The 24,322-nt window shown below is 42.0% G+C and overlaps 1 protein-coding gene across 4 annotated transcripts in view; it reads left to right on the forward strand.

Moving 5' to 3' along the window:
• Positions 1-355: 355 nt before the first annotated feature.
• Positions 356-24,322, forward strand: part of LYN (LYN proto-oncogene, Src family tyrosine kinase) — a 129,393-nt gene continuing 105,426 nt past the window's right edge. For 2 of the 4 annotated variants that reach the window (XM_037802929.1, XM_037802931.1), the window contains exon 1: positions 356-597. The gene's annotated coding sequence lies outside the window, so the exon portion shown is untranslated. Of the gene's footprint in view, positions 598-657; positions 936-24,322 lie in introns of those variants that run through there. The other 2 variants (XM_037802930.1, XM_037802932.1) reach the window with 2 other exon arrangements.

Below are 24,322 nucleotides of genomic sequence, written 5' to 3' on the forward strand. Positions count from 1 at the left end.
CTTCCTAACACCCCGGGGAGCAGGCTGGGGGGAAGCAAAGGAGACGAAAGAGGTTTTGTGGACGTGCCCACCAGGCCAGAGCCCTGCTCTCCAGACGAACTCCCTGGAAGGTGCTTCTGTCTCACTCCAGGGAGAGCGTTCTACTCTCCCAAACTGCACGCAGGGACGCCAGGTTTCTTTGCCTTCCAAGCTCCGCGCGACGGCGGCACCAAAGACCCAAACTTTGGGCCGGGGCCAAACGGTCACTTCCCCGCCCTCCCGGCGCAGTATGCAAATCCGAGCACCAGGAAGTCGCTGGGACCTCTCGGCCGAGCCCGGCGACAGCCAGTTCCTCTACCGCCGCTCGGGGCCTCGCCGCCGCTCGCTCCCCGCCGTGGCGCCTCCGGGCCAGACGCGCGGTAGCCTCCCGTCCGCCGCAGCGGGGCCCGGCGCCACCTCGGCCCGACTCGCGCGTCCCTCGCCGGCCTCCTCGCCCCGGCCCGCCGCCCTCCCCACGCGGGCCGGGCCGGGCCACCCCGTCGCGTCCCCGCTCCGCGGCCGGGTCACCGTGGAGCTCCGCCGCCGCCGCTGCCGCCCCGCAACTTGCACCTGGAGCGGGTGAGTATGCGACGGGGGAATCCGGGGCGCGGGCTGCGGGAGTGGGGACCGGGGGGTGCGGGGCACCAGATGCCGTCAACCTGTGGGTGGCCGGGCCCCGGGGGAGCCAGGACGTGGGCGGGCGCTCGGCAGGTGCCCCGCGGCGGAGCGCGCAGGGGCGTGGTGGGAGGTGCTGGGCGCAAGGCCCCAGGTGGCCGCCAGCTGTCCCCACTCGGGCCACTCCCCGCGCGCCCCGGCGGACCGCTGCTCTCCACGCGGCGCGCGCGCGTGGGACTCTGGCAGGGACTCCTCCGAGGGCGCGATCGGGTCTCCCCACACAGGGCCCCGCGTCTTTGGAGGTAAGAGGTGAATGTCTACCCGCCCGCCCGCCCTCTCCCAGTCCGCCTGGGAAGTTGTCTTCCTTGGTGGCTCCAGGGAGGAGCGGGACGTCCGGGGGTTGCCGCGGAGCTGGTGCGTGCCCTCCCACTGAGCCGGCGCCTCTCAGCCCGCAGATGGGCAGCCCGATGCCTCGGCGGAGAGGAAATGGAGGGTTATTTTAAGAATTCAGGGGTTGCCGTTCCTCGCCTCGGGTGGGGGTGGGGGTGGGGAAGGGTGTACCCGCCGGTTCCCCGGTCGCCCGTTATCTTGGCGGACTGTCGGCGTCCGCCCGAGGCTTGGCATCTTGTTATAGCCTCGTGCTCGTGTGGCATTTCTTTGGATATCCGGTGTGTAAGTCTTAGTTACCCCAAATCTGCCCCACTTTTTTGCCGTCTCAGAAACCTGGAATCCGGACGTTGCAGTTTCCTAGCTGTGGGTGAAGTAGGGTCATTACTGAAACTCCCTCTCCGTGGTTTCCTCATCTGTCAGAGAGCGCCTGAACTATGGCGCGTAAAGCCCCAGCGCCCAGTAGGCATTCCGTAGCGGCACGGTTATTATTACTTATTGCAAATAAATTTGTCAGTAAAAACGAGGGTCCCTGGATCTTTGCAGTTTGATGGTTTTATAGTCTAAGGCTACTTGTCTGATGTACCCATCATCCTCCATGATGGGAACTTGCTGTCCCAAAACATCTGCTTAAAAAATAAGGGAGGGATTTACTGTCCTTAATGCAGGGACCGGGAGTCTGACGCCCTAAGAACTAGCCAGTAAAGGAGGCTGACTTGGCTTGTTTGCTGTCTGCCCACAGCAGAGGGTATGTTGGTGAGAGCAGGGACGTTCTTCCTGTACTGTCAGCACGTAAAGCAGGGCCAACTCCTTATGGGCACTGAGAGAGTAAAGGAGCTTACAGAGTACTCTAGAAGTCCTTGCTAAGGAAAGCTCTGCTGGGGAAGGGTGGAACTCAGTGCCTCAGTTTTCATTTGGCAGTAAGCATGTTGAGGCTTGAAGAGAAGTAATTTTATGGCCAGGGCCCTTAGTGGCTGGTCCTCTTGGGATGTAAGTGGGGATCCCTCTTTCCAGGTGAAAGGTAGAGGAATCTGATGTAAGCAAGGAGGAAACCGGAGCCAGGAAATCTGAGTTTGGGTCCCATCCACCATTGACTGGAGCTGGAATTTGGGATAAGTAGGTTGCATTATTTATTCAGCCCACATTTCCCTCATGGTGGTAACCAAAGCCACCTCCTGGTTTGTTTGCATGTGTGTAGTCTGTGGTCACTACTCCACTGGAAGCTCCAAGGAAGGACAAGCATTGTTTTTCTTGTCCAAGACATCCTGGTGCCCTGCACACACGGGGTATGCAATAGAGATGGCTTGAAGAAGGAAGGAAGGGCCTGCTCTGGGCAAGGACATGTGGGGATGGATAAACAGGCTGGCTTCCTAAGGCATCCAAAGACTCTTGTCTCTCTGGGTCTTGTTTCTAAAATGGGGATTTGGGTGCTTTGTTGACTCTGAGTGACCCCAGTACTAATACTAAGTGGGAATCTCCACTCAGGACCTGTCTCTTGAATCATTGGGAGGGAGGTCTTGGTTTGGGGGGGGGCTCCTGCAAAGGTAAGGATGTCCAATCAAAAGACCCACTTTATCTTGTAGCCATTGGTGTTCCAAGGTTGTGTAGAGACTTTGTCATATCCCCCCCCCCCACCATCTCCAGTGGCTTCCTTAGCAGCAAAGTGGGTCAACAGTTTTGTGACTTTCAAGTCATGTATGTATTTGTATTCCGTATATGTATGTATTCCATGTAGTGAATATTTGTATTCAAAAATAAATCATCAAAAGATCTGGGATTTCAGTTGGTTCAAGTTAATATATGGAACTAAAATTAAGACATATTATTCATAAACAAAGTTATACTAATTTTAAATTGGTGCAAAGAGAATACAATGTGTACATTCACACAGCCTGGAATACTGTTACAGCTAACTGGCACTGATTATCTTAATTACTTCCGTATACTCAATATTAGCATTGATATTGAGGGGTCACAGACATTAGTCATGACATTGATCAATGACGCGATCAATGACGCGTCTGACGACGGAAGCTGCATCTCAGACCTCCCTTGTTAGTGATGATGGGGCTAACACCTTTTGCTTGCCAGGGACTCTGAAGCTTCCTGAACTTTGGTTTCGTTTCAACCTCTCCTGGCCCCTGCCGGGCAGGCAGGTGGCAGGTCAGGGTTCTAGGTCTGGTTCAGTGGCACGGATGAGAGTAATAGGCATGTTTTCTGGCTCCAACTTTAGAGCTTTTCCCACTTGTTTACCTTTAGACTTGTTGTAGGAACTCAGTTACTAAAAAACAATGAGAAATTAACTTATCCTTAATGAACAGTCTTTAAAAATTATTGCAGTAACAGATATGCAACATAATAAAAATCTAGGTAATTTGTTTTATTGACTGGTAATTATCAGAACCAAGCAGCTAATATTCAGGACCCACGGCAGATAGCTCCATGTAGCAGGGGGCTGAGCTGTCTTTTGGAGAGGAGTTTCTGTGCCTTTTGGCACTGCTTCCTGTTTGCATGGTGGGGAACTTTGATTATGGCCAGAGGGTCTGTTTCTTGCTTTTATAGGAGCAACTCTTGGACTGCTTGGTTGACCCAGAAGGGCCCAAGCAATATTTTGCAATTTTGCCCTTAAGTCTTTACTAGAAGTTCCTCCTCCGTGGACCTGAGATCCCTTGTGTGTGGTTGTGAAAGCAGGGAGACCATCACGTGAGATGAAAATATAAAGTAAAAAATGGGGTCTGTAGAATGCACATGAAAACATATGTGCTGTTTTCTGAGCACCTGCTCCCAACGTGGCACTCTTCTAAGCTCATAACCCTTCCATAGTAGACACCAACCAGCCTCCCATCCTTTCAGGGTGGCCCTGAAGACAAGGATATGGAAGAGGAAGTTGAGTTGGTTTTTTTTTTTTTTTGGTCAGGCAGAAATACTGAAAGATTTCTTACAGCTGTCTTGTTTCCTGGCATTTAAATTGTGAAATGTTGAGCTCAGTCTATCATCATTTCTAAAATTTATTTTGAGTAAGTTCCCATTTGGGGAAGAGGCCCAAGTGTAGAAAATGGTATGAGTATTGGCCAGTTGGGGACTTGGAAAATTTGGACTGTGCAGTTTAAAGATTTGGACCTTTGTTTAGATATCCTTGGCTTAAGTTAGCTGGAAGGGCTCTCTGGGAAGTTAGAAGAGCAGGTTTCAATAATTACGTGGGATGAGATGATGTGTTTAAAAGGCTCAACTGTGCTGACAAGTGGCAAGGGGTATCACAGCCTTCATTTAGAGCTTTTTCTTCATTCTGTACTTTTCACCTTCCCTTATTACTGAATAAGCTGCAATACTCCTTATTTGCCATGGAGCTGCCTCTTGAAAGTCGTATTTACAATTGGGATATAGTTTTCTTTTGTATAGAACTCTTCCAAAATGTTTATTTTGTTGTACTTTATTCATCCTCAGTATATTTCTAGTCTCCTTTCTCTAACTCCCCTCTTCAACCCTTTCCCCACTGTCTTTATAAAGCCTATAAATAGACCTTCTACAAACCATGAATTAAACACTATGAGTTGACCTTTCAGGGGAGAAGGTTATGGGTTAGTCTCATTATAACTGTGTTAATTGCTCATAATGGTGAGATATCTAAATGACGTTATGCTAGGAATTCCACAGATGAGGTTACGTTTACCAAATCAGTTTGAGTGGCTGTTTCTGAATCAGCTTTGATTGAGTTGTAGTCTTGATCTGTGTAACTTGGAGGGTCTCTCACTCATCTCATTTCCTTTTTACGGTTTATCCCCCAAACAACGACAAATATTGCCCTGGCCATGTCCCATCCCCACCTTTTTGTCAGCCTCGAAAATCATTCTCACCCCAAACCATGCCTACAGGAAACTCTTCACCAATGTTCCTCTCCTTTCCCTTCTTTCTCTCCATATTAGGAAAATGCCCCGATTGGGAGCTTTGATGACTCTTGGGGGCCCATTTTCAGGCATGGGCGAGACTGGGAGAGATGAGTCTGTTTATTCTGCCTCCCATGAAGCAGTGGAATCTTCTTGGCAATTGGGCTTTTGGGGTGCATGCCATCTTCCTGTAAATACTGACCCCGCTGGCGCAAGGGGAGTGGAGAAGCTTGTCATGGAGAGGCCGTCTGGGGTGGGGGGGGGGTGACCACTTCTGCTTTCCATGGGGAAGCTGTGTCACCAAGGGCAGAACCAGAGCTAGAGGCCCGCGGAGGAGGCCCTCAAGGAAGTGAGACTTCCTCCTGCTCTACAGTCAGGGCTCGGGCCATTTGCCTGCAGCCCCACCTCTTACCACACAGCCCAGCTTTCCCTCAGGGGGGTTGACACCTCCTGACCTGTCCATTTCCGGTTTGCCAGAGGGACAAAAGAGAGAGACGGACAGACACACATACATGGGGAGAGTGATTCTGCATTCCGTTCACATAAGGAGGCTCAGGCCTAGTACCCTGTGACCATGCACAGCAATAGAAAAAGGTACATTTTAAAATTCCCTGTGATGGAAACCGTTACAAAACTCTAAGGAGATGTTTTGAAATTTTTTATTGTCCAGACAATAGAATGATTTCTTAATCCTAACCACAGTGTTTCAGCTATTTTTTTTTATTAGAGAAGTTATGGGTTTACAGAACAATCACGCATCAAGTACAGGGTTCCCATATACCACCCTAAAATTAATACCTTGCATTGGTGTGGGACACTTGTGACAATTGATAAAAGCATGTTTTTATAATTGTACTATTGACTCCAGTTCAGGGTTCAACCTGGGGCTCATTGTTTGTGTTGGGAAGTTCTATGGTTTTTTTTTTCTTAATTTTTTTTTTCTGGTGGCATTTGTACAACCTGAAATTTCCCCTTTTAACCACATTCAAATATGTAATTCAAGGCTGTTAATTACATTCACAGTGTTGTGCTACCATCACCACCACCCATGAGCAAATCTTTTCCATTGCCCCAAATAGGAACCCTGTACATTTTAAGCCTTAACTCCCCATTCCCTGCACCTACCCCATCCCCTGGCAACCTATAGTCTAGATTCTGACTCTGTGAGTTTGTATATTCTAATTATTTCATATCGGTGAGATCATACAATATTTGTCCTTTTGTGTCTGGCTTATTTTAGGCAACATGATTTCTTCAGGTTTCATCCATGTGGTCACATATGTGAGAATGCTATTCCTTTTATAACTGAATAATATTCCATTGTGTGCATATACAATTTTTTTTTTGTATATGTGTGTATATACCATTTCTTGGTTGATGGACACTGGGGTGGCTTCCACCTTTTGGCAATTGTAAGGTCGTTACGAACATCAGTGTGCAAATTTCTGCTTGAGTCCCTCCTGTCAATTCATTTGGGTATATACCTAGAAGTGGGATTGCTGGGTCATATGGAAATTCTATACTTAACTTTCTGAGGAAGTGTCAAACTATCTTCCACAACAGCTGCACTGTTCTACAGTCCTCTCAACAAAGAATGACTGTTCATGTTTCTCCACATACTCTCCAACGCTTGAAATTTTCTGTTTTTAAAGTAGCAGCCTTTGGAGCAGGTGTGAACTGGTATCTCATTCTCATTTTTATTTACATTTCCCTAATGGTTAATGATGTTGAGCTTCTTTTCATGAGCTTTTTGGCCATTTGTATATCTCTGGAGAAATGTCTATTCAAGTCTTTTGCCCATTTTTTAATTGGGTTGTTTGTCTTTTTATTGTAGTGTTGAAGGATTCCTTTATTAAACCCTTATCAGATATAGTTTCCAAATCTTTCCTTCTATACTGTAGGCTGTCCTTTTTCTTTCATGATAAAATTGTTTGAAGCATGAAAGTTTTAAATTTTGATGAGGTTCCATTTATTTATGTTTTTCTTTTGTTGCATGTGTTTTCAGCATAAAGTCTAAGTAACCAGTGCCTAACACAAGGTCCTGAAGATTCTTCTCTATGCTTTCTTCTAGGATTTTTATATTTCTGGCTCTTATATTTAAGTCTTTGATCCATTTGGTGTTGATTTTTGCATATGGTGTGAGGCAGGGGTCCACCTTCATTATTTCACAAATGGATATCCAGTTTTCCCAGAATCATTTGTTGAAGAGACTGTTCATTCCCAATTGAGTGGTCTCTGCTTCCTTGTCAAAAATTGGTTGACCATAAAGGTGAAGGTTGATTTCTGAGCTCTCAACTCATTTTTATTGGTCAATATGTCTGTCCTTGTGCCAGTACCATGCTGTTTTGATTACCGTGGCTTTGTAATAAGTTTTAAGATCAGGAAGTGTGAGTCCTCCAACTTTGTTGTTCTTTTTCAAGATGGCTTTGGCTGTCCAAGGCCCTTACTCCTCCATATAAATTTGATGATTGGCTTTTCCATTTTTGCAAAGAAAGTTGTTGGAACTTTTATTGGGATTGCATTTGAATCTGTAAATCACTTTGGGTAGAATGGAAATCTTAAAAATATTTAGTCATCCAATCCATGAACACAGAATGTCCTTCCATTTGTTTAGGTCTTTGATTTCTTTTAGCAATGTTTTGTATAGTTTTCTGTGTACAAGTCCTTTACATCCTTGGCTAGATTTATTCCAGATATTTGAATCTTTTAGTTGCTATTGTAAATGGAATTTTTTCCTTGATTTCTTCTTCAGGTTGTTTAATACTAGTGTATAGAAATACTATTGATTTTTGAATGTTGATTTTGTACCCTATCACTTTGGTGAATTCATTTATTGGCTCTAGGAGCTTTTTGGTGGATTTTTCAGGATTTTCTGATTCCAAGAGCATGTCATCTGCAAATAGGGAAAGTTTTGCTTCTTTCTTTCCAATTTGGATGTCTTTTATTTCTTTTTCTTGCCTAATTGCTCTGGCTAGAACCTTCAATGCAATGTTGAATATCAGTGGTGACAGTTGGCATTGTTGTCTTGTTTTAGATCATAAGCAAAACTTTTAAGTTTTTCACCATTGAATATGATGTTAGCTGTGGGTTTTTCATATATATAGTTTATCACATTGAGGCAGTTCTTTCTAGCCCTCATTTTCAAAGTGTTTTGTCAAGAAGGGGTGCTGAATACCTTTTCTGCATCAATCTGTATGATTGTGTGGTTTTCTCCCTTTGTTCTGTTAATGTGGTGTCTTATATTAATTGATTTTCTTATGTTGAACTGCCCTTGTGTTCCAGTTTGCTAAAGCTTCCAGAAATGCAATATACCACAAATGGACTGGCTTTTACGATGGAGGTTTATTAGTTCACAAATTTACAGTTTTAAGGCCATGAAAATGTACAAATTAAGGCATCAAGAGGTAGATACCTTCTTCAAGGAAAAGGCCAATGGCACCCAGAATACCTCTGTCAGCTGGGAAGGCACGTGGCTGACATCTGCTGGTCCTTTGCTCCTAGGTTGCATTGTTTTCAGCTTCTGATTCCAGTTGCCATCTCCCTAAACATACGTGGGTTCCCCTTAACCTCTCCAGGGCAAACTTTGGGCTTCATCTCTTAGCTTAGCATCTCCAAATGTTTGGGTCTGTGTCAGCTCTCTTAAGGACTCCAGTAAAGTAATTAAGAGCCACCTTGAATGAGGTGGGTCACATCTCCATGGAAACAATCTAATCAAAAGGTCCCATCCACAATAGGTCGCCCCCAGAGGATTGGATTAGAAGAACATGGCTTTTTATGGGGTACATAAGAAATTCAAAGTAGCACACCTTGAATACATGGGCTAAATCCCACTTGATCATGATGTATAATGCTTTTAATGTGCAGTTGGATTTGGCTTGCTAGTATTTTGTTGAGAATTTCTGCATCTATATTCATAAGAGATATTGGTCTGTAACTTTCTTGTGGTATCTTTATCTGGCCTTGGTATGAGGATGATATTGGCCTTGTAGAATGAATTAGGGAGTGTTCCTTCCTCTTCAGTTTTTTGGAAGGGTTTGACAAGGGTTGGTGTTAATTCTTCTTGGAATGTTTGGTAAAATTCTTCTGTGAAACTCTCTGGTCCTGGGCTTTTTTTTTGGGGGGGGGTTTGATGATTGATTCAATCTCTTTACTAGTTATTGGTTTGTTGAGATCTTTCAGTGCCATTTTTTAAAATTCTATTTTATTGTGACATATTCATATACCATACAGTCTCATCCCCAGTGTACAATCAGTTGTTCACAGCACCATTATATAGTTGTGCATTCATCACCACATTCAATTTTTGAACATTTTCTTTACCATACACAGAAAAGAATAAGAATAAAAGTTAAATTGGAAAAGAACACCCAAAATATCCCAACCCCCTGTACCTCCCTATTATTCATTTACTTTTTGTCTTTATTTTTCTATTCATCTGTCCATATACTGTATAAAGGAATGGGAGCCACAGGTTTTCATAATCACAGTCACCCAGTGTAAGCTATATAGTTATAAAATCATCTTCAAGAATCAAGGCTACTGGGTTGTAGTACAACAGTTTCAGGTATTTCCTCCTAGCTATTCCAATACACTAAAAAATAAAGAGAGATATCTATGTAATGCATAAGAATAACTTCCAGAATAACCTTTCATCTGAGATCTATTTGAGATCTCTCAGCTACTGAAACTTTATTTTGTTTCATTTTGCTTCCCCCTTTTGGTCCAGGAAGGCTTTCTCAATCCCCCAGTGCCAGGGCCAAGCTCATCACCATAGTCATGTCCCACATTGCTAGGGAGATCCACACCTGTGGGAGTAATGTCCCATGTAGGGGGAGGGCAGTGAGTTTAACAGCAGAGTTGGCTTGGAGAGAGAGGCCACACCTGAGCAACAAAAGAGGTTTTCTGGAGGTGACTCTTAGGCACCATTTTAAGTAGGTTTAGCCTCTCCCTTATAGTAATAAACTGCATAAGGGCAAGCCCCAAGATCAAGGGCTCAGCCTTCAGATTTGGTAGCTCCCAATGCTTGTGAAAATATCATTAACTCCCCAGGTGTGGAAATTTAATATTTCCACATTTTTCCACAGTTCCTCAATGGGGCTTTGCAAATACATCTTCATTCTCTGCCAGAATTGTTTTGGGATGTATTGGGGCTCCACACACTAACCTGAACAAACCAACCAGACCTCACTCCCCAATCAAGGCTCTGTGTAATTATGTTGTTTGAATAACCGACCATACAAGTCAAATTATATAATGTGTTAAAAATATGTAACACATGCAATATATAACACATATATTGCACCCAATAAACATCTCTTCCTTTGGTACCACACAGAAGCTGAAGCTTCAAAAATGCCATCAATATCATCCTTTACCCTTCAGTCTGATTTACCTTAGTCCTAACCAAGTCCATTTCATTCATATCTCTAATTGAAGTCTGATCTCTTTTTTCGGATTCTTTAATATTTGCTGTATGGGGTAATGCTGTCATTCATAGTTGCCAGGCTCTGGCTGTGAGTCTCAGGTGTCACACAGATACCCAAAGTTCCAGGGACTGACCAAGTTACACACAAAGAGCTCAGCACCTCAGAGTTCAAAATAACCATTACAGCTCAGGGATAGATGTAAATGCTGTAAGAGCTTACAATCTAGGAATCTTTACAATAAGTCTTTCCCTGATAACCTATATGCGCTCAGAATTTGCACATTATAGTTAGTCCATATTAGTGAGGCATTATAATATTTTTCTTTTTATTTCTGGTTTATTTCACTCAACATACTGTCTTCAATGGCCATTCACCTCACAACTTCAATCCTTCTTGTATCAGTTCAATATCCATTCACAGATCGGCATTCCATTCATCAGTTGATACACCCTTAGGTTCCTCCATCCACTGCAAATTGTGAATACTGACACCATAAACCCCACTGTGCAAATGTCCCTTCATGTTCCACTTTTCAGTTCTTTCACGTATATACACAATAACCGAGTTGCAGGACGATATGGCAACCCCATGCTTAGCATCTTGTGGAACCACCACACTACCCTCCAGATGGGCTGCACCATTCTACTTACCCACCAGTGGTGATTAGGTACATCCCTTTCTCCACATTTTCTCCAGCTCTTGTATCCCTCTGTTTATTTTTTAGACAGTTTTATTCACACACCATACATTCTATCCTAAGTAAACAATTAGTGATTCCCTGTATAATCATATAGTTGTCCATTCACCAACACTATCTATATAAGGACATTTCCATTTCTCCCACAAAGAAAGAGGAAGAGTTGAAAAAAGTAAAAAGAAAAAAGTAAAAGAAAGAAAAAAGTGACAGTAAAAAGCAACAAAAGAAAAAATAACATTAAAATAAAATACAATAAAAAAGTCAAACACCACCACCAACACCAAGAATCCCCATACCTCCCTTATACCCCCCTCTTATAGACATTTAGCTTTGGTGTATTGCCTTTGTTACAATTAGTGGAAATATACTACAATGTTACCGTTAACTATAAACTCTAGTTTGCATTGATTGTATTTTTTTCCTACAATGCCACCCCATTTTTAACACTGTGCAAAGCTGACATTCATTTGTTCTCCCTCATGTAAAAACATCTAATCAGAATCATTGACCACTCTAAGTTTCACTAAGTTATACAGTCCCAGTCTTTATCTTCTATCCTTCCCCCTGTCATCCTACCTGCTCCTAACCTTCCTCCCCCAACCTTATTCACAGTTGTCTTTGTTCAGTGCACTTACATTATTGTGTTACCATCACTCAATATTGTACTCCAGACCTCCCTCTCCTGTCTTTTCCTTCTGTCTGTAGTGCTCCTTTAGTATTTTCTGTAGAGCAGGTGTCTAGTTCACAAACTCTCTCAGTGCCTGTCTCTCTGAGAATATTTTAAACTCTCTCTCATTTTTGAAGGACAGCTTCCCCAAATACAAAATTCTTGGTTGGTAGTTTCTCTCCTTCAGTATTTTAAATATATCATGCCACTGCCTTCTCTCCCCCATGGTTTCTAGTGAGAAATCCACACATAGTCTTATCAAGCTTCCCTTGTGTGTGATGGATTGCTTTTCTCTTGCTGCTTTCAGAATTCTGTCTTTGATTTTTGATAATCTGAATATTAAGTGTCTTGGCATAGATCTATTTGGAATTCATTCTGTTTGGGGTATGCTGTGCTTCTTGGATCTGTAATTTTATGTCTTTCATAAGAGATGGGAAATTTTCAGTGATTATTTCCTCCATTCTCCTGTCTGCCCCCTTTCCCTTCTCTTCTCCTTCTGGGACACCTATGACATATACATTCATGTGCTTCATGTTGTTGTTCAGTTCCTAAGATGCTGCTCGTATTTTTCCGTTCTTTTCCTCATCTGCTATTTTGTGTGTGGGATTTCAGATGGCCTGGCCTCCAGTTCATGAATCTTTTATTCTGCCTCTTTAAATCTGCTGTTGTATGTCTTCATTGTGTTTTTTATCTCTTGTATTGTGCCTTTCATTCCCATAAGTTCTGCCAATTGTGTTTTCACACGTTTGATTTCTTCCTTGTGTTCCCCAAATGTCTTCTTTTTATTCATCTCTTTTGTCATATCTTCCTTCAGCTTGTTGAATTGATTTTTGAATTGATTTAGGAGATTTGTTTGATTAATAATTAGTTGTTTCAATTCCTGTCTCAGTTGAAGTGTAAGTTTGTTCCTTTGACTGGGCCATATCTTTGTTTTTCCTAAGATGACTCGAAATCTTTTGTTGTCTAGGCATCTGGTTTCCTTGATTACCCCAATCAGATTTTCCCAGACCAGATGGGCCCAGGTCTTAGGAGGAAGGTGCAGTCAGTGTCAAGCCTCCCCAAGGAGCAGGTTGTCCAACTTTTCCGTGAGGCCTCTAGACTCAGTACTTTTCCTATGCTGCCCAGCAAGTGGCACCTGTTAGCCTGTAGTTTCCCACCCAACCTAAGAGGTGTGGTCCCTTTAATTCACAGTGGATCCTGTCCTGGCCAGGGGCTGAGGGTGTCAGAAGCCAATCTTAAGTTGTTTCTGGTTTGTTTGTTTGTTTTCCCTCAGGCGCTGGGATCTGAGTTCTCTGAGGGAGGGCTGCCACTTGAGCTGGGACCTGCCGCCCCCTTTTTAGGGAAGATACACCCCCTAGGGAATTCTCTTCTACACTTGAATTCCTCCTTTGTCTCTCTGACTCTCTTAATTCTACCCTTGCCTGGGTCAATGCTGACAATTGAAAATGCCTGAGGCTTTCTCTAATGAGCTACTAAATGTTTAATTTTTTAAAAAAATTTTATTGTGGGAGCACATATGCAACATAAAATTTCCTAGTTTAACCACTTCCAAGTCAACAATTCATTGGTGTTCGTTGCATTAACAATGTCATGCTACCATCACCACCATCCACTACCAAAACTTTCCCATCGTCCCTGTTTCAGTTTGCTAATGCTGCCATTAAGCAAAATACCAGAAATGGATTGGCTTTTATAAAGGGGGTTTATTTGGTTACACAGTTATGGTCTTAAGGCCATAAAGTGTCCAAGGTAACACATCAACAATTGGGTACCTTCACTGGAGGATGGCTAATGGCGTCCGGAAAACCTCTGGTAGCTGGGAAGGCATGTGGGTGGCATATGCTGATCCCAGGTTGTGTTCTAGCTCCTCTCTCAGCTTTTGTGGGTTCTTCAAAATGTTGCTCTTAGGGCATTTGTCCTTTCTTAGCTTCTCCAGAGCAAAGTCTGCTTTCAATGTCCATCTTCAAAATGTCTGTCATTTGCTCTCCAAAATTTCACTCACAGCTGCTCTGCATCTGGGCCCATGTGGCTCTTTTTAAGGTACTCAAGTGATCCAATAAAGACCCACCCTGAATGGGTGGGGTAACACCTCCATGGAAATTATCCAATAAAAGGTCTCACTCACAGTTGATTGAGCCACATTTCCATGGAAACACTGAACCAATAGATCCCAACCTAATCAACACTAATATGTCTACCCCCACAAGATTGCATCAAATAATATGGCTTTTTCTGGGGGACATAATATACACAAACCAGCACAATCCCAAACAGAAATTTTGTCCCCATTAAGCATTAACTCTCCACTAAATGTTCAATTTTAGTGAGAAACTGATTTATTTTCATCACTGGCAGTTTATTGCCGAGACTCTTTCATAATAAATTCCTTATGATATTGTCAAATAATGTGGAGGCATCAGGCATCATTTACTGCTTTCAATAGGTGGATGCTTAGCTGAGAGACTAAAAGTGAATTTCACAGAGATTAATTTGGAGATAGAAAATAATGTTTATTGCCGTTTTCCATGACAACAGAGGGCTTACCTACCCTGGTCATTTTCACTTGCAGTCTTGCCTGATTACGGCCCTGAATGTTGATGTTCTTGCCAAAACATTTATCCACATCTTCCTGTTAAAGAAATAGGCGATTCTGAGTTGAGGTCCACATTTCTTGGGGTTGTCAGTCTTTCTCATTTGAATTAAAAGAAAAAGATGTTGTAAAGATGCATCTTGGGGTTGGGATTGTTCTGACAATATATAATGTAATAGATAAGATAATATAAGATATATATTAACATATAATATCTATTAAAAGCATCATCGTAGCTAGGAATCACTAGGAGTTGTCAGAATAAGTGACTATCCACAAAATCAGACATAGCCTATTGACTATCTTCTGTGTTCAATGCCTATGACAGATTATTAATTTTAAATTTGAGGGAAATAGTATAATAGTGTGGAAAGAAAGGGGGCTTCTAAGTTAGACTGAGTTCATGCCCTGGTCCACCACTCTGTGACTCAATCACATCATTTCTTCGTTTACAAAATGACAATATACAATCTCTTGGGTTTGTGGTGAAGATGAACAGAGCTAACATATATCTAATCTTCTAGCATTGCTTCTGATACCCAGTAGGTGTGGAATAAACCACAACTGTTTCACTAGGTGATGATCTTCCCATCATCTGGTAAATTCTTAGAGAGGAAGACCCTGTTCTTTCCTTCCATCAGCAAACATATAGAGGGCAAAAAAGTTCAAATTCTGTCACAGCCCCAAAAAAGCCCAGAGTCTAGTGGAGGAGGTGATATAAACCACCCTATCTAGAACAGGGTTGACCATGTGCTGGAAGCTTGGGTGTTCGCTCATTTGAACTTCTGATCTACCATGTAGATCTACCTGGTGTCCTACGAGGTACCAGGATAAGCCTAGAGACTTCAGGAAGGAGCAAGATAGTCCTCAGCATTCACAGATACCTAAACCCGTGGGGCCACAGGATATAAACATGGCATTCGCAGAGTGTGACTGATGCTGTCCTAGACATGTGGACAAAGTGCTCTGTGAGCAGAAAGAAAGGGTGCTTGGTCATGGTGAGGCCATAGATGCTTGCGCTGGCTCTTGTAGGGGAAAAGCAATGTACTAGTTGGCTGTCTTGAGGGGAAAAGCAAAGGTGTTTAGGGATGGACTTTTTCTTAAATAATGGGAGGCTTTGTAATCTGGAAAGTGCCTAGGCTCCAAATGAATCTCCAATGTAGAGTTTATGGTCATCAGTGTAATCAAATGCAACAGCATAAGCGTTGACTTTGTCTTTCTTGACCATGTTTACTTTGAATTATTTCAAATTTAGTAAATGCCAAATGTATATAAGAAGAGAAATTTTAAGAAGTTAAATCTCATGTTCACCTGCATATCTTCTACTTTATAGTTTTCAGTAATTTTTAAAATTTTCAGTAAATTAAGATGGGCATTAGTGAATACTCTTTTAAGAGTCTAGTGGGGAAAAGAAACTTTCTGAACTCTTTGGAGAATGAATCTCAAATGTTAGATTCTTGCTGTAGTCATGATAACTCTTCAGCCATGGTGCTGCTGTACCGATTTAACAGAGGTCTTGCCTCCTTCTGGTGTCAAGTGTCAACCACTCAGCTCTTGACATCTCCGCCTGACCACCTTCCTTGGCATCTAACATCAGAATCACAGAATCTTCCAGAAGGAAGAGATTTTGGTGTTGTGCCTTGCATGCACAAGTACTCACCTTGCCTTGCAGATACTTCTCATGTGTTGATGGAGATTGCATTGTGGGAAGCATCGTACCAGGGATCTTACTGCTGTGGCCCAAAGTGGCCCACTCTACTTTTGGAAAGCTGTGGTTCTAAGGAAGCTTCTTCTCCTGTGCTGCACACAGTCATTTCTTCCCATATTCTCTGCCTGTTGGTTCTAGTTCTTCTCTGTGGCACCATTTGCACGCATCTGAGACAGCCACTGATGGACTAGCTGATGAATAACTGTTCAGTGTGGTTATAAGTCTAGAGTGTGTAGGGACACTGTTGATTGTCCACCCAACACAGTTACCCCTTCTCTCTTCCTAATGGGACCCAGATTTTGTTTGGGATCCATTTTACCCACTGAAGTTTCAGGAGAAGTCTTCCCATCGCAATCTATAGAGTGGCCCTCATGGGCCAAGGCTCCTATTCTTTCTAACGTTTGGGTGAATGGATACACTTTTGATTTGAATGTAATCAGTAGGGCCAAGCAGTGCCCCATAGAGGGTCCTAAGATGTAAGCAGAAAAGAGGTGGAGGAGGTGAGAAAGAAGGAAAATGAGAGAAAAGATGAAGGATAAACAAACAAACAAACAAATGCAAGAGGCAGGAAGTTGAAAGGAAAATACTATGAGTTATTTTCCTTTGGATTACTAATTATTTTTTATTTTTATTCTGGTAACATATGTACAGACTAAAATTTCCCACTTTAACCACATCCAAATAATGACATTCACAATGATATGCTACCATCACCACCATCTGTTACCCAGAATTTTCCCATCACCTAAGCAGGAACTCGGTACCAATTAAGCATAAAATTCCCATTCTCTAGTCCTCCCCCAGCCACTGGTAACCTATATTCTTGTTTCTGACTCTAATTTGCATATTCTAATTATTCCGTATAAATGATATCATACAACATTCGTCTTGGATTACTGATTCTTAATCCTTGTGATGCCTGCTTGTCCACTCTGCACATTTAGTCACATAGACTGGTGCAGATCAATGCTAATATTTGAGCTTCCATAGCCACAATTCTGTGGTGTGGTTGTTAGCCCTTAAAAAACAGTATATTTATTGAGTGCTGTGTGTTAGACATTGTGGTGGTGGTTTGGGGGTAATAGAAGCATTAATAAGTATGAAATTCCTGCCCTAGATCATTTTTTTAAACACTTTTATTCATACACTATAGATCCCATCCAAAATGTACAATCAGTCGCTCGAAGTATAATCATAGAGCTGTGCTTTCCTTGCCACAATCAATTTTAGAACATTTTCATAGCTCTGCAAAGAAAATCCCACGTCCCTTATACCCCCCGTTAATGAACTTGGCTTTGGCGTGGTGCCTTTGTTACTACCGATGGAGAAACATTAAGATAAAACTGTTAACTATAGCCCATAGTTTGCATTAGGTACATTTATTCCCATATACCCTCCTATTATTAACACCTTGTAATCGTGACGTACATTTGTTCTAATTCTTATATCGTATTAACCACCTTCATTGTCCACAACAGAGTTCATTATATTATACTGTCCCTTGTTTTTAGCCTCTAGCTTTCCTTCGAGTGACATACACGACCTTTCAACCACAATCACAGCCATCATTCAGCACTATTAATTGTACTTACAGTAATGTGCTACCATCACCTCTATCCATTTCCAGACATTTACAGTCAACCTTATTTTAAAATTCTGCACAAATTGAGCATCATTTCCCCATTCTCTTGCCTCATTCTATCTTCTGGTAACTGATATTCTAGATATTAACTCCGTGAGTTTGCCTAGAGCACTTGGTTGTAATCTTTTCACCCTGGGTTTGTGCAGATTGGAATGTGGATACATTCATTTGTGGCTGTGGATGGGACAACAAGCCTGCTCAGGAGATCCCCGGGCACCTGCATCAGTGCAGAAACCAGTATTTGTGGTAAGAAGGAAGGCAGTTCAGTGTGGTGGTTAGAGAATGAGCTTGGCTCAGTCACATTTGGTCTTGAATCTCAGGTCTGTCCTAGCTGTGGGGCTGCTGGCAGGTTGTCAGCCTCACCAAGTGTCAGGGACTTCACATGTAAACCTCATAGCTGCTGGTGAGGATTCTGGGATGGAATGAATTCTGAATTAACCACATAAGGAGCTTATAGTGAATGGTAGTAATTGTTAATTGTTATTAAGCAAGAGAAGGTTGCTTGGGTTCCTCAGAAAGTTGAACATGAATTACCGTATGACCCAGCAATCCCACTTCTTGGTATATACTCAAAAGAATTGAAATCAGGAATGCCAACAGATATTTTTATACCCGTGCTCACAGTTCTACCAAAAGGTGGAAGCAACCAAGTGCCCACCAACAAGTGAAGTGATAAATTGTGGTCTGTCCATGCAATGGAATATTTTTTAGATGTAAAGAGGTATGAAGTCCTACCTGACTCCCAGTGGTGTAAATCTCCCTGGCAACACAGGATGTCTCTCAGGGATGAGCCTGAACTCAGCATCGTGGGATTGAGAACATCTTCTTGACCCAAAGGGGGACGTGAAATGAAATGAAATAAAGCTTCAGTGGCTGAGAGATTTCAAATGGAGTCAAGAGGTCACTCTGGTGGACATTCTTGTGCACTATATAGATAACACTTTTTAGGTTTTAGTGTACTGGAATAGCTAGAAGTAAATACCTGAAACTACCAAACTCCAACCCAGTAGTCTTGACTCTTGAAGATGATTGTATAACAATGTAGCTTACAAGGGGTGACAGTGTGATTGTGAAAACCTTGTTGATCACACTCCCTTTATCTAGTGTATGGATGGATGAGTAGAAAAATGGGGACAAAAACTAAATGAAAAATGGGGTGGGATGGGGGGGTGATTTGGGTGTTCTTTTTTAATTTTTATTTTTTATTCTTTTTCTCATTCTTCTGGTTTAAGGAAAATGCTCAAAAACAGATTGTGGTGATAAATGCACAACTATATGATGATACTGTGAACAGTTGATTGTACACCATGGATGATTGTATGGTGTGTGAATATATCTCAATAAAACTGAATTAAAAAAAAAAAGGTATGAAGTCCTGATAGTATGCACAACATGGATGAACCCTGAAGACATCATGCTGATTGAAATAAGCCAGATATTGTATGATCTCACTTTTATGAGATAACTAGAATAAACAATTTCATAGAATCAGAAACTAGAATACGAGATTATCAGGGGTCATGGTGGGGGTAGGGAATGGGCAGTTAATGCTTAATTGGTGCAAGTTTCTGTTTGGGATGATGTGAACGTTTGAGTAATGTTGATGGTGATAGTAGCACAACATTGTGAATATAATTGATATCACTGAATTGTATACGTACTTGAAAGTGGTAAAAATGAAAGCTTTTGAGCACTATATTATACAATAAAAAGTTAAAAAAAAAAGAAAGTTGCTTAATAAGTAGAAAAGTATACAAATAGATAGGGGTGGTCTTGAGTTTGATAAATTACCTTTATTTGGACTGAGGATTTGCCTACCAAGCAGGCTGGTACTCACTTTTTTTTTTGGACAGGGGGTCAGGGGGAGATGTGGGAGGTCTTTAATATTATATTATTTAATACAGGACCTATGGGATTGATGGCTGATTTAAAATATTAAAATGGCTGTGATGTGAGAGAGGGAGTATGACAATGGAGAAATTTACAAAGATAGAGATTGTGGATGAGAGAAAGGATCTTTCTAACAACTAAAGCTGCCTGCTGGGGTCTCCTTCTGCCTCTCCATCTTTAGAAATTTGTAAGCAAAAGCTAAGGGATTCTCTTACAGGAGGTTTTAGAAAAGGTTGGATTATATGGTTCTAAAGGTGCTTTCTGTTTTGATGATTCTGTTATTTCTAGCACTGTATGCATTAATTGCAAATTACATAATAGAAAAGAGGATTTGCACACAGTCCTTCCTAATTGAAGTTCACCCAATGCAGGCTTTTTTTTTTTCTTTTCCTTTTTTGTAATTTAAGTGTAACGCACACTTTGAAAAGTGCAGAAAACACGAAAGTCCAGCTCAGAGCAAACCCTTGGGCCACCACCCCCAGATCAAAATCAGAAGACTGCTCAGGCCTGAAGCCTCCCTCGTGCTTTCTCCCAAACAGCTCTCACTCTTTCATTTCCAGTGCAAGCTGTTTAGCAATAAAGTGTAAGAAGTTGAAAATCAGAAGCAGTCCACGTAATCAATGGTTTGGCAAATAATCAGATTTTAAAACTGGTTGGATTGCCGTTGGTATGCCTCTGTAGGCTGAATGACTGCCATTCAATCAGAGTAAATTCCTGTCCTTTTTTAAGCTAGCCCATTGCTAAAATTCTCATAAGTGAGTCTGAACTGAGCCTTGCTTAAATACCCTTTCATGCATCAGTGAATTAGTTAAAAGAGATGGCATCAGCCACATGGCTTGTTTTTCTTCCTACCTTTGCACAGCCAAGTAAATTTATAAATGCAAATATATGGGTGTGATACGTGTGGTTTCCACTGACTCACATAATTAGACCTCCAGCCAGCCAGTCTATATGGGGATGTGTGGAAGTGTGACCTGGTTTTGTGAATTGTTATGATGCTCTTCAGTAAAATAGGACTCATTTTTCTGATATTAAGGAGCACATTGACATGTTCACTGTGTTTGGTCAGCTTCTGCTGCAAGAGTCAATGTTTATTTTTGTTGGTGGTGAGAGAGGGGCACAATCTGACCTGTGGAATTTGCTAATCCATGACATAATGCCTCAGTTACTCATCATTCAGAAAACATTGCTTGAATACTCACTACTCATGAATATGTGTGATTATGATTTGCAGTCACATTCACTGTCTCTCAATAGCAGGATTGTTCCATATATACTCAGGAAGATATAACACTTTAAAAAGTAGAATGAGAAGTACAAATTTCTGTTTCATAGAAACTATGAAGAATGCTCTAGCACAATGTTGTTGAGAATGTAAAATGGTGCCACCACTGTGGAAAGCAATAGGGCGGTTAGTCAAAAGGTTAAATATAGAATTACCGTATAACCCAGCGATACCACTCCTAAGTAGATACACAAAGAAAGTGAAAACAGGGCCTCAAAGAGATACTTGAACACCAATGTTTATAGCAGCATTATTCACTATAGGCAAAAAGAGCAAACAACTCAAGTATCCATCAACAAGTGAATGGATAAACAACATGTGGTACCATTCGCACAGGGGAATGTTGTTCAGCCATAAGAAAGACTGAAATTCTGAGACCTGATGCAACATGGAAAAACAATGAAAATATCATGCTCAGTGAAATAAGCAAGGCAGATAAGGACAAATATTTTATGATATCGCTTATAAGAGATGACTAAAAACAGTAAATTCAGAAATAGAAGAAAGATCAGAGGTTACCAGGAAATAGGGGAAGAGGGGAAAATGGAGTGTTTGTAAAAACAAAATAAAAAAATATGAAGAATATATGCAGGTAGCATGGGATTGAGGTGGTCATCTTTTTGCATAGAAGTCACAGGTTGTGGCCCAGGTCAAAGTCCAGGAAAGAATGTCCACATCCCAGGGGAAGATGCTGAGCCCCGGGTCTGACTCTGTTTACCCCCTCTCCCAATTGAATGACCCCAGTTTCTAATGCTTTGCATCTCTGCATTTTCATCCTTTATCTCTGTTGGCCACCATTGAATGCTACAGAAGAACTATGATTTAAACAAGGAATAAATCCCAGGAGTAGAAGTACACGTTGAACCAAGGATACTGATTAGATCAGAATAATTTTCAGTGAAGAAGTGAGAGTTTGTTGGTCGGAAATTAAAAAAAAAAAAAAAAAGAAAAAAAAATGGGAAAAAATGACTTAGCTGGATTCCTTACTTATCTTTGCAAAGAATGTAGGGTGTGGCTTAGTATCAACAAAACAGCTGTTGAGAAATGTGTCACTACTGTTGAATTTTGGGATTTCTGAGGGGCAGTGTAATTGTCATAGCTTGCAACAAAGAGTCAGGAACTGGGTTCTAATCTGTACTCTATCACCTACTGGTCTTGGGGCATGAGATCAAGTTCTGTAGGCTCTTTAGGCCTCACATTCCTAAAATATATAAAACAGTATTTATGGTATTTACTTGCCTGGCATTGCCTATCCACTTGTTGCAAATGAGGTAATACACCTGAGAGTTCTTTGAGAAACCTAACTCACTACAGACTTTTGGCTATTGTTTTGGATTACAATATAGTACCACTAGGTACTTTTCTTGATTTTGAAGGATCCCTGATTCTTCTCTCCTTTCACGGAAACTCTGAGATGTTTTGATTGAATTCATTTACCCCTCCCTACCTATGAAATTATTTGCTACACACCATCAGTTGCAGATTCTTTCTTAGAAGCTGTATTAGTTAGGGTTCTGTAGGGAAACAGAATCAACAAGAGATATCTATAAATGTAAGATTTTATGTAAGTGTTTCACATAACTGTGGGTATGCACGAGTCCAAATTCCATAGGGCAGGCAGCAAACTGGCAGCTCCAATGAAGATGTTCGATGAACTCCTCAGGAACGAACTCGCAACTTCGGTGAACTCCTCAGGAAATGCTTCACTGGTTAGCCGAAGAAGAAGTGAAGGTCCTCTATCTGTCTCGCTTAAAAGCCTTAAATCCTGCTGATTACATTCTCTCATTGTGAAAGAGACGCCCTTCGTTGAATGTAATCAGTCACAGCTGCAGCCAATTGACTGATGATTTAATAAACCAGCCTTCTGGTTTATTAACGAGCCACAAATGTCCTTGCAGTAATGGTTAGGCCAGTGCTTGCTTGACCAGACACCTGGGTACCATCACCTGGCCATGTTGACACATGGAACCTAACCATCACGGAAGGTTATGGCAAAAGGCAAAGGGAAAGCATTTTCTTTCATTTTTACATAGCATTAACATCCTGTGATGGGTAAAGCAGTTAAAAAAAAATTACTTTCATCCTACCCTAATCAAGATGGTGGAGTGAGAAGCTTCCAGGTTCTGTGCCCCCACAGAAGATTTAAACAATCGGCAAGAACTGGCAGAAACATATTTCTCGAGGCTCCAGAAAACAGTTAAAGGACTACAGTAACAGGGTGAGCATCAAGTCAAGAAAAAGGCTCCTGAAAAGTGATAGGATCACATAGGTCCTGGCTGGCCCCTCCTAGCCCCTTATCAGCTCTGCATGGAGCTGGCCTGTGCTCCTAGTGAGGATCCTGGTCCCGGTTCTGGAGGGAGCAGAGTAACCCTCATGCACATGCTGAGGACATGTATGTTTGGCCCAGTCCTTCTAGTAGTGGCCTGGGGATTCTTGCCATCACAGAACTTGCTGAGGGTGTAGAAGGCAGCTCACAGAGCTCTCCTTCAGAACACTGTGGGACAAAGGTCAGGCCATGCTGCCTGGGGCAAGGAATTGCTGGCTGTAGAACACACAGTGTAGTGCCTGACTATGAGGAAACTGTATCCTAGGGAAGAGGGGTCATTTGTATCTGTAAAAACAGAGGAATTCCGAGGAGCACATGTGCATGCCCAAGTAAAGGCGCATGTGCAGAAAGGACCAGGGAGGCCCCTATGCTTTGGCCTGGAGCTATTCTCTAAACTCATTGTATAGATATGTTCTGAAGGAAGGAATCCACACAGGTGAATCTGCAAAGATTAGGAAAGGTGTTTCCTCTTTTTTTCTCCTCCTCCTCCTTCTCCTCCTTCCTTTTGCTAGCCCCTGGCATTCAAGGAAAGCTCTAGTCTAAGAGTAGGTATATTCAAGCTTAAGGAACAGAAGCCTCAGACTCTAAATTCCTACAATAACACATTGAAATATTTAAAAGTCTAGGTTTCAACAAGAGCTTACAAAACATACAAAGAAACAGGAAGCAATGGCCCAGGCAAAGAAGACTAAAACATTAGAAACCATTAATGAGGAGGACCAGATCTGGGGTATACCAAACAAAAAAAAAATTTTAAATGGTCCTAAATAGGCTCAAAGAGCTAAAGGAAAACATTGGCAAAGAACTAAGGGAAACTAGGAAAATAGTAGATGAACACAAAGAGAACATGAATAGAGAGATGGAAATTAAGAAAAGGAACCAAACAGAGCTGAAGACCACAGTAACAGAAATTAAAAATTCCCTAGAAGAGCTCAAGAGTAGACTGTAGTTGGCAGAAGAAAGAATCAGTGAACTTGAAGATGAGACAATTGAAATCATTCCACCTAAAGAGCAGAAGGAAGAAAGAATTAGGAAAAGTGAACGCAGCCTGAGGAACCTGTGGGACACTGTCAAGCATACAGCATACTCATTGTGGGGGTCCTAGAGGGAGAAGAAAGAGAGAAAGGGACATAGAGAAGATGCAAAGAAATCATGGCTGAAGACTTCCCAAATATTATCAAAAGATA

The sequence above is a fragment of the Choloepus didactylus genome, chromosome 14, assembly GCF_015220235.1.
Source record: "Choloepus didactylus isolate mChoDid1 chromosome 14, mChoDid1.pri, whole genome shotgun sequence".
Taxonomy (NCBI): Eukaryota; Metazoa; Chordata; class Mammalia; order Pilosa; family Megalonychidae; genus Choloepus; species Choloepus didactylus.